This window comes from Vicia villosa, unplaced genomic scaffold, assembly GCF_029867415.1.
Source record: "Vicia villosa cultivar HV-30 ecotype Madison, WI unplaced genomic scaffold, Vvil1.0 ctg.001503F_1_1, whole genome shotgun sequence".
Classification (NCBI taxonomy): domain Eukaryota; kingdom Viridiplantae; phylum Streptophyta; class Magnoliopsida; order Fabales; family Fabaceae; genus Vicia; species Vicia villosa.
The window spans coordinates 493-15,256 of NW_026705643.1; the positions used below are offsets into that span (position 1 = coordinate 493).

Sequence of the window (14,764 nt, forward strand, 5' to 3'; positions counted from 1 at the left end):
ATATCATTTCAATCTTTTCTTCAACTGTTTACATAAACAATAAATCATTTTTAAGTGGGCCTCTAATAGAGTGTAAGTCCCAAAAATCTTCTCTTCTTAGCTTGTTTTCAAAACTGTATTTTCAAAATCTTCTTTCTGTTTTCAAAACATTCTTCTGGTATTTGAAGGGCATTATTCCCGGTGAAACTCTTCAGATACCTATGTGACCTTTGTCCATCTTCACTTCTTCTGTTTTCAAAAACCATTAACTGTTTATCATATACATTCAACTGTTATCAACAAAAACAACAAAAATTACTGTTGAGGCTCTGTACATACTTCTTCAAAGGCCTCCACTCCATCCAGGTTAGGCTTTACAAGCTTTCAATTTACAGTCTTTATTTAAATTGCTGTCAAATATAAACTGTGCATATATTAGTTTAGAACTACGTTTGAGTATAAACCTTAGGACAGTTAAACTATATATATATTATAGGAATATGATCTAGGATTGAGAATGTCTTCCCGGTGAAGGCTCTTTCCTAATTAGAGATCTGTAGTTCAAACCCCCAAGATGAATTATTCCCGGTGAAACATCTTGGCAAAAACCTTAGAATCCAAAAATATAGGACACATCCACCCAAAGAGGAATTATTCCCGGTGAAACCTCTTACCCATTTGCTTAGAGCCAAAATAAGTTCAAAACTACATAAGCTTTCTCTTGTGCTACAACAAGGACCCTCGATTAGCCTCCTCTTGGGCTTTGTACAAGGACCCACAGGCTTCTTAAAAGCATTTCCAGCTTCCTCTTGAGCTTGTATACAAGGACCCATCAGGTTTCTTATAAACATAGGAACAGGTCTTTAGTCACCTTTTAGCCTACCCTGGTGAGTTTCTTCCAATTTAAACCAGACTTAAAACAAGCTAAGTTTGTCTCAATTTCACATTGAGTACATTTTTGGAATGAGAGACATGGACAGTCTCTGTCACCCTTATCTTCATCAATCCTCCTTAGTAGAGTCTAGGATCTATGTTTTGGTCATCCTCAGCATTGAGTCAGCCTTCATCTTGGGCTTTAAACAAAGAGTCTCCACTAGATAATCTTTCTGCCATCCACTTTTCAATAAAAACCCCTGGAAAGGGTTAGCCTCCAACATCTGTCTAAAATGTCAAAATCCCTGGAAAGGGTTAGCCTCCAAAGTCAATTAAAATCAATCCATCATTTCAATAAAAACCCCTGGAAAGGGTTAGCCTCCAAAATTAATTAATAAATAGATTCATTTCTCTTAGGAGATAATTTCCCCAAAAGAGTCAAAACCCCTGGAAAGGGTCAGCCTCCAAAGAAACATGATAAAGTCAGTCTTTTAACAGACAAATTCACCAGCTGAGTCAAAATCCCTGGAAAGGGTTAGCTTCCAAAGAAAAAACAGTCTTTCAATAAATAAAACCTCCTCAGTAGAGTCAAAACCAACAAAAACAGTTAGCCTCAACCTTGGGCTTCATACAAGGCACCCAAACAATAAAACTCCCCTGTTAAGAGTCAGCCTCAACCTTGGGCATTGTACAAGGCAGATAATAGAGTCTCCCCAGTGAGTCCTTCATCACTCAGTAGCCACAACCTTGGGCTTTGTACAAGGCAGATAAACCATATCTTTCATGTGTCAAAGATTCCTAACACTTAGGATCTTTCCCCATATAGTCATCCATACTTAATTCATTTAAGAGTCCGCCACAACCTTGGGCTTTGTACAAGGCAGAAAATAATGTTTTCCCTAGCAACAGTCAGCCACAACCTTGGGCTTTGTACAAGGCACACAAAATAGAGTCATTCATTTAATTATCCTCAACAGTCAGCCACAACCTTGGGCTTTGTACAAGGCACACAAATAGAGTCTCCCTAAATAGAGTCAGCCTCAATTCTGGGCTTTGTACAGAACACAAAAATACCCTGTAATTAATCCCCAGTGGAGTCATCTCCCAGAGTCAATAATATTAATTAATCAATCAAAAAGCCTCAAGCTTGGGCCTCATACAAGCCAGCTAAAGTCAAATCTTTCACACAGTAGATAGACATAGCTTATCTCTATAAAGAGATATTTTTACTACTCTACCACATTCAAACAAACATTTCCATTTCAATTTCAAATTTCAATCAAAGTCTCCCATTTAGGACTCTGAAAGACATGCTCTGGCACATCCCCAGACTTGTACACTTTCCCTAATTTGGACGAGCATCTTTCTTTCATTTAAGAGGCATCTGACTGGCATACTTGCACACACACAAGTAAGGTCCCCCTCTTGAATGAAATGAATTCAGTTATTCTGTCACTCTTTCAAAATGTTTGTGGTAGAATAGTACAAATACCTCTCTGTAGAGATAATTTCATGTCTCTTCACTGTAAACAGAGATTTAATTCCAAGCTTCACCCTTGAGCTTCAAGCAAGGCACCAAAAAACAATTAATTTCCCTAGTTAGTTCCCCGAACTACATTAAGCTCTGACTTCCACTAGGGATATGTAGGCATGAGGTTCACAAGGAATCTCAGCGAGCTAATAAAATACCAAAAATAGTCAGTCTGTCTATCTGTCTGTCTTTTCAAATCAAATCAATTCCTTCTCCTAACACAAAGGAGAAACTTTCCCAATCATTAGCAATAAACACAAACACAATGACACAGAGAAGGTTCCTGTAGAGTACTACAGATATGTAGGGTGTTTAAACACTTCCCTATGTATAACCGACCCCCCGGACTCCAGAATTTCTAGTCTAGGTGAAATCCCCACACTTAGCAAACTCCTAGGGTTTAGTTGAGATCTTTTTTCCCCTTTCCTACTCGTAGGACAAATAAGAAAGTTCGTGTGATATCGTAGGAAGAACTGAAATAAAATTCATCCCACCACGGGCGCATTCTCCTTCCAAATTTCGCGTGAAGGGTCTAGCGTGCCGTCCTCCCAAGTGAAACGGGGAGGTAAAGAAAACGACACCACAAATGGAAGCGCAACTAAAGATTTCAAGGTGCACAAAGGTTTGAGATAAGGTGACCCTTTATCTCCGTTTCTTTTTGTTCTTGCCATGGAAGGTCTAACCGCTCTTGTGAGAAGATCGGTAGAATTGGATAAATTCAAACCTTTCAAGTATGGAGATGGAGACTATGTGGATATTTTTCAATTTGCGGATGACACCATTCTTCTTGGGGATGCCACTAGTGACAACATTTGGAATATGAAGGTCTTATTGAGAGGTTTTGAGTTGGTGTCCGGTTTGAAGATTAACTTTTCAAAGAGCAACATCTTAGGAGTTAATGTGGGTGATTGGTATTTTAATGCCGCCACGAAGTTTCTCGCTTGCAAGAAAGGCGCGATTCCTTTCAAATTTTTAGGCATCATGGTGGGGGAAAATCCTAGAAAGAAGAAGGTTTGGGCGGAAGTTGTTAATAAAATTAAAAGGCGTCTTTCTTCGTGGAAGGGAAGGAACATCTCTATGGGAGGTAGGCTCACGCTTATAAACTCGGTTTTGAACTCAATTCCCATCTTCACCTTTTCCTTCTTTAAAGTTCCGGGAAATGTGGCTAAAGAAATTAGAAGGCTCCAAAGTGAGTTTCTTTGGAGTGGTAATTTTGAGAAAAGGAGCATTCATTGGGTGAAGTGGGAAGATGTGTGTAGACCAAAGAAGAAAGGTGGTTTGGGGGTTAAAGATGTGAGGGAGGTGAATAAGGCTTTACTCTTGAAGTGGAAGTGGAGAATTCTAAATGAAGATAATGCTATTTGGAGTAGATTTCTAAAAGTGAGATATGGTAGGCCAAAATTAAAGATTCAAGATTCTAGCGGAGACATGATAGGGCGAGATGAATCGATTTGGTGGAGGGACTTGTGCAAGAACAAGTTGTTAGATGGTTTGGTGGATGGCGGTTTTTCCGGATGTGTCACTTGTTGTTGCAAGAATGGGAAGGATATTCTTTTTTGGCATAGCCTATGGTTAGGTGATCAACCTCTTCGTCTTCTTTTCCCGGAATTGTATGAATTATCAACCATGAAATGGTGTTCGGTGGCGGATATTTTGGATTGGGCCGACGGTACTCATTGTTGGAATGTTATTGCACTTTTCTCTTATGGCGGTGGCCGCGGTACAGCCGTGGGGGCAGCAGGTACAGCCGTGGGGGCAGTGGTGGCCGCCACTTCGTCTTGGAACCGGTTTCGTGATCTAGTGGTTGGCTACACCCCGAGTGAGTTTGAAAGCGATCATTTTGGTTGGTACATCAATCCGGATAGGGAGTTTTCGGTAGCGAACATCTCTTGGATGGTTAACATTTCTAAATCCTTTTCTTGGGATATTCAAGTGCTCAATTTGTTGAAAGTCATGTGGAACCTTAAAATTCCGCCTAAGATTAAGTTGTTTTCGTGGAGATTCTTCATAGAGCGTTTACCGTCTAAAGATCAATTATTGAAAAGAGGAGTTGTTAATATTTCGAATCCGGATTGTGTGTTTTGCGGTGTTCATGATGAAACTTATCATCATCTTTTCTTTCATTGTCGGGGGGCGTTGGAGATTTGGAGTCACATTTTCGTTTGGCTTGGAATTTCGGAGGTTAGTAACATCGACGAATTTCTTGATTTAGGGGCTTTACAAGCTAAGGTGTTAAATTGCCACCGCAAAATCAAAATCAATGTGGTGTGGTTATCTACGATTTGGTGCCTTTGGATTATGAGGAATGCAATTATTTTCGAGGAGAAGGTGTTTAGTTTTGATGTAATTTGTTCCAATATTACTTTTCTTTCTTGGAGATGGTTATCTAGCGGATATCCTAAGTTTAGATCCAATTACTATGATTGGTTTAAACTTCCTTTATCCGATTCAATCATGCTCTAGTCTTTTTTGTGTAAGGGTTGCACCCCTAGTGCGAGCTTTATTAATCAATTGCCTATTAAAAAAAAAAGTATTGAATATTATCATTAATTCAAATTAAAATAGTGTCTATAATTCAATTCAAATTATATAAAATATGGTGAATTCTTATCTACCCACCTTAAAAAGTTGGGTAAGGTTACCTCCTTTGTAAAATGTTTTAAAAATAACAAACATTTGTAGTATTTTAATGAAAAATTAAATGTGTTAAATGAGATGGAATCATGTGATTGGTTGGAGGTATACTGCCCAACTTTTTGTGATGGGTAGAGAAGTTGTCCCCATAAAATATTATAATGAGAGAGAATCATAATCTCACTTTCTTAAATAAGAATTACAATTAAAAATATCTTAACATATTCATCCATTCTAAATCATTTCTTTCTAAACCAAGCATCTATTCTTGTTTTTTTAAATGTAAATTGGGATTATATTCTTAATTCCTAATCTTATTTGGCAATTTATTCTAGTCTCCGATTTTGGATTAATTGTTTTATAATTTCGTTTATCTGATTTTCGTAAATCTTTTTTACAATAAATAAATTTGTAAGAAGTAATTATACCATTTTTATTCTTGTGATAATATTATTTCTTCACCCCAAATTCAACTTTTTCATTATAATTAACCAAAAACTTCCAAGCATCTTCAGCACTATCAAAAATCATTTATAACTTTAATTTCCAATCTTCTTGCATTATTTTCTACAGACAAAAATTCTGCATTTTATTTACTGTTTATAAAAATTAAAACAATAAATATATTAAAATTTGTAAAAATAATTTCAAACAAACTAATCTATTTTAATAAACTTAAAAGTTACACGTTATACTAAATTATTAATCTGTGAGCATATAATTTAACAGTATGAAAAGCCTTATAAGGATAAAATATTTTTAATATCTTCATGACAATATTACATAAAAATATAAAATATATAGAAACTAACCTTCTTCACTCAATATAACAATGGTGGAGCCACTATTTTTTGTTGATATAGAATGGTGAATCCACTTGATATAGTCTCCAAAAAATTTCTCTATACATTCTTATTTTGTTCAAATAATGTGGAGATTTTGAAAGTTGAAATTAAAAAGGTTGGAATTGGAAAAAGAAATAATCTTATTTTTATTTAATTATTCCTTGTAATTTCTAATATAAACAAAAAATTTAAATAAACACGTAGTATGAGAAAAATATCCAAATTAAATTTCCAATAAACAAAAGATAAACAAAGTACACACAGAAAGAACAGTAGCAAACAAAAAAAAAAACATTTTATTTATTAATGGAAAACAATTCTATTACGTAGAAAACATCATGAGATGTTCATGTTCTTTTTCAGCAAGTTCTTCTTTAACTCAAAAATCGACATCATAAAATGTTCAAGTTCTTCACCACTCATATCATCAATAGAATCATTCCACCATGCACCTCTCTTCGAAACCCTAGCCAAATTCTCAATATCGGCAAGTTTCTTCTTTTCCGTTTGTAACACTTTTAATGCCTCTTCATACTCCTTATTATACTCTTCATAGATCAAAGAATCTCCCATCAACTGCTGATCCTCAAATTCCGTGGTTCCACGGATGTAACTTTTGAGGACCGCGTCAGTGCTCGGTTGACTGCAACCGCAACGGAATACTTTATCGGCAGGTGAAAACACAATGATGTCGAGATGAACATCACATAAGATGCAAAGTTCACAAGCTTTTTTGAACAAACCAGATCTTCGTTTCGAGAATGTGACTTGTTTGTTGGCTTCTTTTTCGACTTTTTTGATTTCGATTTTCTTACGACCCATGGTTTTCTTTCTTAGGTTAACTGTGTTCATGGTGAAATGAGAGTGGAATTTTAGTATTACAAAATGTGAAACTTGTAGTTGTAAGGAAATAAAAGTATTGGTTTTATAGTGTCATAAAATAAGTTCCTACAATTTCTCTCAATCTAAGATTATGAATTAATTTGGCATTTAATTTTATGTATTGACCAAATTTTTATATTCTATTTTGTATCAAAATGGTTTTAATTGGAGGTGAATTTGAAATTTGACATGGGATTCGTTTCATGATAAATGGTTTATCTATTCATTTTATCATGTTTTTAATAGTTATTATTAGTTTAGATTACTGCAACATTTTTTTCTCAACATATATATTTTTATTTTACTTAACTATTGTATTAACTATAATAATAAAAATGTTTTAATAAATAATATTAATTGTAATTACTAAAATTATTTTTAAAAATTTACACGTAATTCAATTGTCATTCATTTGTCACATTTAACTTGTATTGGATAACATATATTATATTTTAGGCATATTTATATTTGCGATTTATGGGAGACCTTCCTTGTGTAAAAAATTATTTTTAGTTAAGTATTACAACGTTTGTAGTTATTCAATTAAGATCAGACCATTTTAATTTAACATAATATGAATTTGGTTCTGATTACGAGTTTGTTGTTCACTATGATCTTATACGACTCGAAGAATTAATTTTTACAGTTGTCCGCTCACTCAAGATATCCTATTTATAAAATTGTTAATGATATATAGTGACCTCACTCAAGATATCCTATTTATAAAATTGTTAATGATATATAGTGACCGTGTGAATGAAGAAAAAATCAATAACAAAAAATTCTATTTCGTGTGAATGGAGATGTTAAAATGAGTGTTTCATTTTAGAAAAAACGAATATAGAAAAATTTATAATATTTTAAAAAACTGTTTTGAAAAATTCATTTTAAAAGTACAAAGAAAAAATCTATTTTTTTAAAACCGAAACAAACTGGCTCTATATCATAATAGTAAATAATATTGTTCACCTAAAAAATATAATAATAATTCTTAAAAGATAAGAATAAGCCTTAATTTAGTTCTCATTTATTTATTTTTAAAATAATATATAAAAAATTCAATTGTCTCGTAACTATTATAATAATAATAATAATAATAATAATAATAATAATTATTATTATTATTATTATTATTATTATTATTATTATTATTATTATTATTAGCTTATAAACGGATATTCATGTGGTCATTTGTTCGATTTTTGAGTGCACCCATAGGTAAAAATATAGTCCCCTTTTTTGATATTCTCACGGTTTTGGTCCTCTATTTTCTTTTTAAACAGTTTTGGTCCCTCATCCCAATTTTATTCATGAACAATGGATGATCCGTAACAGTGCATGATCCGTACATGAACAGTATATGACCGTACATGAACAGTATATGACCGTACATGAGTTAGATCAAAATTGGGATGAGGAACCAAAACTGTTTAAAAAGAAAATGGGGACTAAAACTGTGAAAATATCAAAACAAGGGGACCAAAATTGTAATTTAGCCAAATATAAATAAGTCATTTTTTAGGGAGATTTAATTTTTATTAAAGTTTGATATATTAGCAATGATTTGAATGAAATTTTAGAGACAAAGAGATTTCTAACTTCCACTTTTAAGATGAAAGATTTTGAATTTGTTGACACAATTTTAAGAATCAAAGTAAAGCGAAATAGTGAGAGTTATGAACTTAATCAAATACAGATATTGAGAAAATGTTTGATAAGTTCAAACACCTAAATTTTAAAGAAGTAACCACTCTATTTGATCACGTCGTCATAGTAATTAGATAATTAACATTGGAAGGTAATCATAAGAACTTTTAGCTATCTACTAAAAAAATCAAAAATTTTAACCTTCATTATAATAGGTTATCTCCCACACTAAAGGAATATACCGATGCGAGTTGAATATCTAACCTTCTTTACTATTTTTTTTCTTTAATTTTTAATTTTTATTCTAGAGAATTTGAGTGTATGGTTGAAACTCTATCAATTTTGTCCTGCTCTTATTTCCTTAGTCTAACTAAATTTATTCTTATTATTTTATCATTATTAATAACATTTCATTTGGCTTTTTGGTGGCGTGCCCAATATAAATTTAACAAAAGTTTAAATCCAATTTTATTTAATCATTACGATTACTTTTTAATATTAATTTAATTTCAAATTATTATTATTAAGTTTAATTCTTGCAATGGCGTGAGCAGTATTAATTTAACAATACCAATGAGTTTTGGATGGGTATATATTTTTACTAGAAGATAATTTAAAATTTTAATTTATTTAATACAAAATAATTTTAAAAATAACATAAATATAAATAATATTATTTAATTGGATAAAAATATAAGTATCCAATTAAACTCAACAAATACAGAAATATTCATCAATTATTTTTAAGGTTCAATTCTCATATGCGAACAAATAATTATATTACATATCAATTTAATTTGATAAATAATTTGATTTAAAAATTAAAAATTAAGAAGAAAAAAAAGCAGATAAAATCAAACCCATATCACAAATTTAGTAAAAAATAAAAATTTAATAAAAATTTTAGAAAATTTCTCAACCCACTCCACAAGCATTTGGCGCACCACTGAATTGACAAAACTGATCTCGTGCTTCCGTAGATGCATCTCCGAAAGAACCTTTTTTTTTAAAAAAATATTTTTTCGTAGATGCATCTACGTCAACATAAATGAGTATGTAGGTAAAGAAATCTTTGGCATTGTGTATAAATAATGAATGGTCTGAAGTGCATTGTGTAAAATTGTGTTTAAGAAGGACAGTGGAAAGCTTGCCAAACCACTGTCTACTAGATTGCTTCAGACCATAGATGGATTTAAGCAATTTACACACTGGATTTGGTATGTTAGAGTCTAAGCCTTTAGGAAGAGACATATAGACTTCCTCATCCAAATCACCATGCAAAAAAGCATTATGCACATCTAATTGAAATAAATGTAGATTTAAAGAGGAGGCTAGAGATAGGATGAGTCTTACTGTAGTTAATTTTGCAACAGGGGAGAAAGTTTCAAAATAGTCAATACCTTGGATTTGGTTAAAGCCCTGAGCTACTAACCTTGCCTTGTGTCTTTCTATTGAGCCATTGGAGTTGAATTTGGTTTTATAAACCCATTTGCAGCCAATAGGTTTCTTACCTTGTGGAAGAGTTACAATTTTCCAAGTATTGTTAGAGGTTAAGGCTGTGAGTTCATCATCCATTGCCTTAACCCAATGAGGGATTTGGCTAGCTTGTTTGTAGTTATTAGGAGTGCAATTGGTGGTGATGGCAGAGACATAAGAGAAAAAAGCAGGAGACAGTTTGCAATAAGATATGAAATGAGATATATCATACAATGTAGATGAATATATTATGTTACAATCAAAATCTTTCAGATGTGCAGGTGCATGCCTAATTCTAGTGGAAGTTCTAAGGGTTTGTTGGGTAGGGGAAGGTGGAGAAGAGGAAGTGGGAATCTGATTATGTGTTTCAGAATGAGGTATAGGGTTATGTTCAGGGTGATGCTGAGGTTGTGAAGAAGTGTTGGGTGGGGTGTTGATGGTAGAGGGTATTGGTTCAACAGTGTTATTGTCATAATGTTGTGAGGGTGGTGAAGGACTAGTTATATCAAATAAAAAAGGGATGGTGGATGTGTGATTCTCTAAATCTGGAATAGCAGTGGGATAAGTGGAATCATGGGTTTGATAAGGGAAGGTATGTTCATTAAAGGAACAGTTTCTTGAAATAAAGGTGGCTCTAGTATTCAAATCAAAGAGTAAATATCCTTTAATCCCTATGGGATAACCTATGAACAAGCATTTAGTGGCTCTAGGATCAAGTTTGTCTCTGTTCCTAGTGATAGTAGATGCATATGCCAAGCATCCAAATGTTTTTAAATCCTTAAAATTAGGGTCAGAATTGAACAGAAGTTGATAGGGTCTCTTATTTTGTAGCAGGGGGCTACAAAGTCTATTTATAAGGAATGTTGCATGGCATAAGGCATGGGACCAAAAACATTTTGGAAGATGAGCATGAAAAAGAAGGGATCTAGTGACATTTAGCAAGTGTCTATGTTTTCTTTCTACAGTAGAGTTTTGTTGTGGGGTTTCTACACAACTTCTTTGATGTGTGATTCCTAAGGATGCATAGTAAGAAGGCATGATGAATTCATTTCCATTATCACTTCTAATGATCTTAATAGTGCATGAAAATTGTGTTTGGCAATAAGTGATGAAATTCTTAATGTGTTGTCTAGTGGCAGCTTTATTAGGCATTAAAATAGTCCATGTGTATCTTGAAAGGAATCCCTTAAAACATAGTGAAACATGAGATTTTCTCAATTAATTGGGAAAATCCCAAATTAAGTTTCAAATTAATTAATTGGGAAAATCCCAAATTAATATAGAGTGTTTCGTGAACTTGGTATTTTCATTGAAAAATTAATTTGGGATTTTCCCAATTAATTAATTTGAAACTTAATTTGGGATTTTCCCAATTAATTTGGAAAATCCCAACTTTTATGTCATCAAATTTAATTAATTTGAGATTTTTTCAATAGGGAAAATCTTCAATTAAATTATAAATTAATTAATTAATTGAGAAAATCCCAAATTTTCAATTAATTGGGAAAAATCTTCCGTAGTTACATCTACGGATAGGTTAGATGGGGTTTGATTAATTGAGAAAATCTAAAATTCTCAATTAATTGGGAAAAATCTTCCGTAGATACATCTACGAGAAAGTTTGATAGGGTTTGACAATAGAGTGTTGTGTAGATGCATCTACGGAACTTCGAATTTTCTCGATTAATTGGGAAAATCCTAAGATTCACTATGTTTTGTACATCTAGGGAAGGAATCAATTTTTTTTAAAAATAGAGTGCTTTCGGATGTACATCTATGGGTAGGTTGAGAATGTCTTTTTAATATGAGAATTTGAACCATTGGATTTTAAAATAAATAGTGGAGATTATGTGTGAATCTTTTTTTCTCTTCTCCATTATTAAAATAAATGATGTAGGAGAGAGAAAAAAAGATTCACACATAATCTCCAACATTTATTTTAAAATCCAATGGTTCAGATTCATTTTCATATTCTCATATGATATACCTACCCTATATATATATATATATATATATATATATATATATATATATATATATATATATATATATATATATATATATATATATATATGAGACGTATCAAATGAGAACTTTGGCTATTATGAGAACTGAGAACTTTTAATAATAACCATACGATTTAAACATTTCTCGCGGGGCGGGAGCCCAGGGCCCTATAATTTTAAGGGCACCAAATTTTTTCTATCGCTATATATATTAAAAGAGAATTTTTTATTATAAAAATATTTGTTAAAATTTATTTTTTTGAAAAATACTGGCTAACAAATATATAGAGGCACTACAAAGTCAAAATTAATAAAGGAGTCTAGAGAATCTGGATTTGTGAATGCTAAGGCTAGTGCTGAAAAGATTGAGAATGAAATGGAGATTAAATGTGTGTTTATTCAAAAATGTTAAATTCTTAGAAAACAACACAATGATGAAAATTCATCTTAACCTACACAACTGAATCTTGAGTCTACTAAAGAGTCTTTTTGAAAACTTATAGAAGATTTGAGCATTATAACACATATGAAAATATTTTTGGATTCTTGTTCAGTATTGAAAGGCTTAGATCATTATTTGATAGGGACTTGAAAGCATGTTATAAACATCTTGAAACTAAGTTATATGATATTGAGTTCTTTAAAGACTTTTAATTGTTTTTCTAATGCATGCATAGCTTATAGAATAAAATTGACTATCTACAATATAAGAAAGTTAACTGATCTGAAAAATACATTTCTGCCTCTTTGCTTCCACATTCTCCCACGTGGACACCTTAGTTGCTTTCCTTTTCTACAACCTATACCACCACGTCTAAGCTCAAAAGAGCCAAAGACCACCTTTTCAAAATTTCCAAATATATTATTTTTATATTTTTATGTTTCTTGGAAAACATAATTATAATCTCTGCCATACTCAAACTCTCTCTCAAAGTCTTTTCATTAGCTTTGAGTACTCTCTTTTCTATCTACCTATATCTTTTTTCTATTTCTCCATCTCACTCCCGTTTTGAAATTTGCGCCATCTTCCACCTTCATCCATCTTCAACCTCTCCATCTTCTATCTTCAACCTCTGCATGGCTCTTCCAATGGAAAAAATTATGGACATCAACGACACCAAGGAGTTGTGGAAAGTGGCGGTCAGAGTTGCCCATAAATGGAAGGTAGTCTCCAACAACAAGGAGCACTTTGAGATGATCTTTCAAGACAAAGAGGTAACTGAACACATCTGTTAACTTCTGTGTTTGCATTTCAAAATATTTAACATATACCGTGTTTATTGTGTTGTTGTTCACTTGATTTTTTAACTTCTGTTTGTGCGTGTGATTGTTCATGTGGTTTTTTAACTTCTGTTTGTGTGTTTGATTGTTCATATGTTGTCGTTTATATTGTGTTTTGCGTCTTCGGTTTTTACCGTTTTTAACGTATTGTTTTTACCGTTCCTGTATGTTCATGTGTTTCCAATATGTGTTCCTTTTCGTTTCTTTTCGTTTCATTATTGATGTTGTTAATGTTTTACATCTTTTGCCTTTAATGTTACAACATCTTGTGTTTCTATATATGTTCATGTCTTTCATGTTTTAAAACTATGTTACATAATCTGTCATATGACGTGTTTGAGCTTGTGTTATGCGTTTAACCTTTTGTATATTGCCAGGGTTCTGATATCCACGTAGTTGTTCCAACTGCATGCATGGCCGCATACAATGAGAAGTTTGAGGTGGACCACACGTATACTGTGTCAAATTTTGCGGTGCAGCCTAATAACTTAGTTTTCAAACCAAGCTCCCACAAGTTCTTGGTGAAATTTACTGGAGGAACTGTTGTTGGTGATGTTGACAAACATGACATACCCCCCAAACTACGCACCTTCACCAGTTTCCCTGACATCATTACCGGAAACTTTCAGAAGAATGTACTTATTGGTAACACTACATCGCGATATCCTTTTCTTTTGCATTATATAGTAGCTCAATTACTTATGTTCTTCGTTTTTCAACAATCCCTTAGATGTTATTGGTATGCTCGAGAGCATTGGGTATCAACAGACGCAAAGTGGCGGAAAAAAGTTTCAGGCTAATTTTCTACTGAGAGATGCAAGGTATGTGGTTCAACCATCTAATTTGGGTCATTTTTCGTCTATTTCATGTCTTATAATGAGCCGATTTTAATGTCTCCAGCAACAACACCATAAATTGCACACTCTGGGAGCACTATGCCAAACAATTTTTTAAGTTTAACGAGGACAAAGCTGCCACAAGTGGGCCGATCGTTATTTTGCTTCAGTATGCAAAAGTTAAAGAAGTCGGTATGTTGTTTTATTGTTTAATTTTTATGTGCGACAGTCACATAATTTGATTGCATTGTTATTTTTTAATGTAGGCCAATACCTTCTCTCCGTTACCAACACATTCCATGTTACCAAGCTCCTTATCAATGCAGATTTGCCTTCAGTCAAGGACTTCCTTAACAGGTGGCTTCCATGCTATATTTGTGTTTAAAGTCTTTTCATTTTTTATTCCTCTCATGTGCAATATTGATTCTGATTTCCTCATGCAGTTTCCCAAAGGAATCGTTGCGTATTGTTTCCATGCAATTAACCTCTCAGTCTCAACAATACTCCCGCACCTCGACAAATGATAATGTTGGACAAAGTCATCTGCAGAAGTTGCTGAAAGGGGCTATTGTTGTACCACTCAGTCAGATGAAGAAAATCCGCGAGGTACCGTTACGTAATGTGAATTATATCATTGAAGCAATTTCAGGATGTGCATGCTTTCTTAAAATACATATTCATTTTTTCATGCAGATTACTTTCTGTGCCACGGTTGCAAAAACCAGAAAACTCATTGCGTCTTCCCAGGGATGGTACTACCAGTGCTGCCATGAA

At 33.1% G+C, this 14,764-nt stretch overlaps 1 pseudogene; it reads right to left on the reverse strand.

Annotated features, from left to right (window-relative positions):
* Nucleotides 1-6,184: 6,184 nt before the first annotated feature.
* On the reverse strand, nt 6,185-6,714 carry LOC131635525 (agamous-like MADS-box protein AGL62; annotated as a pseudogene).
* Between the last annotated feature and the right edge of the window lie 8,050 nt (nt 6,715-14,764).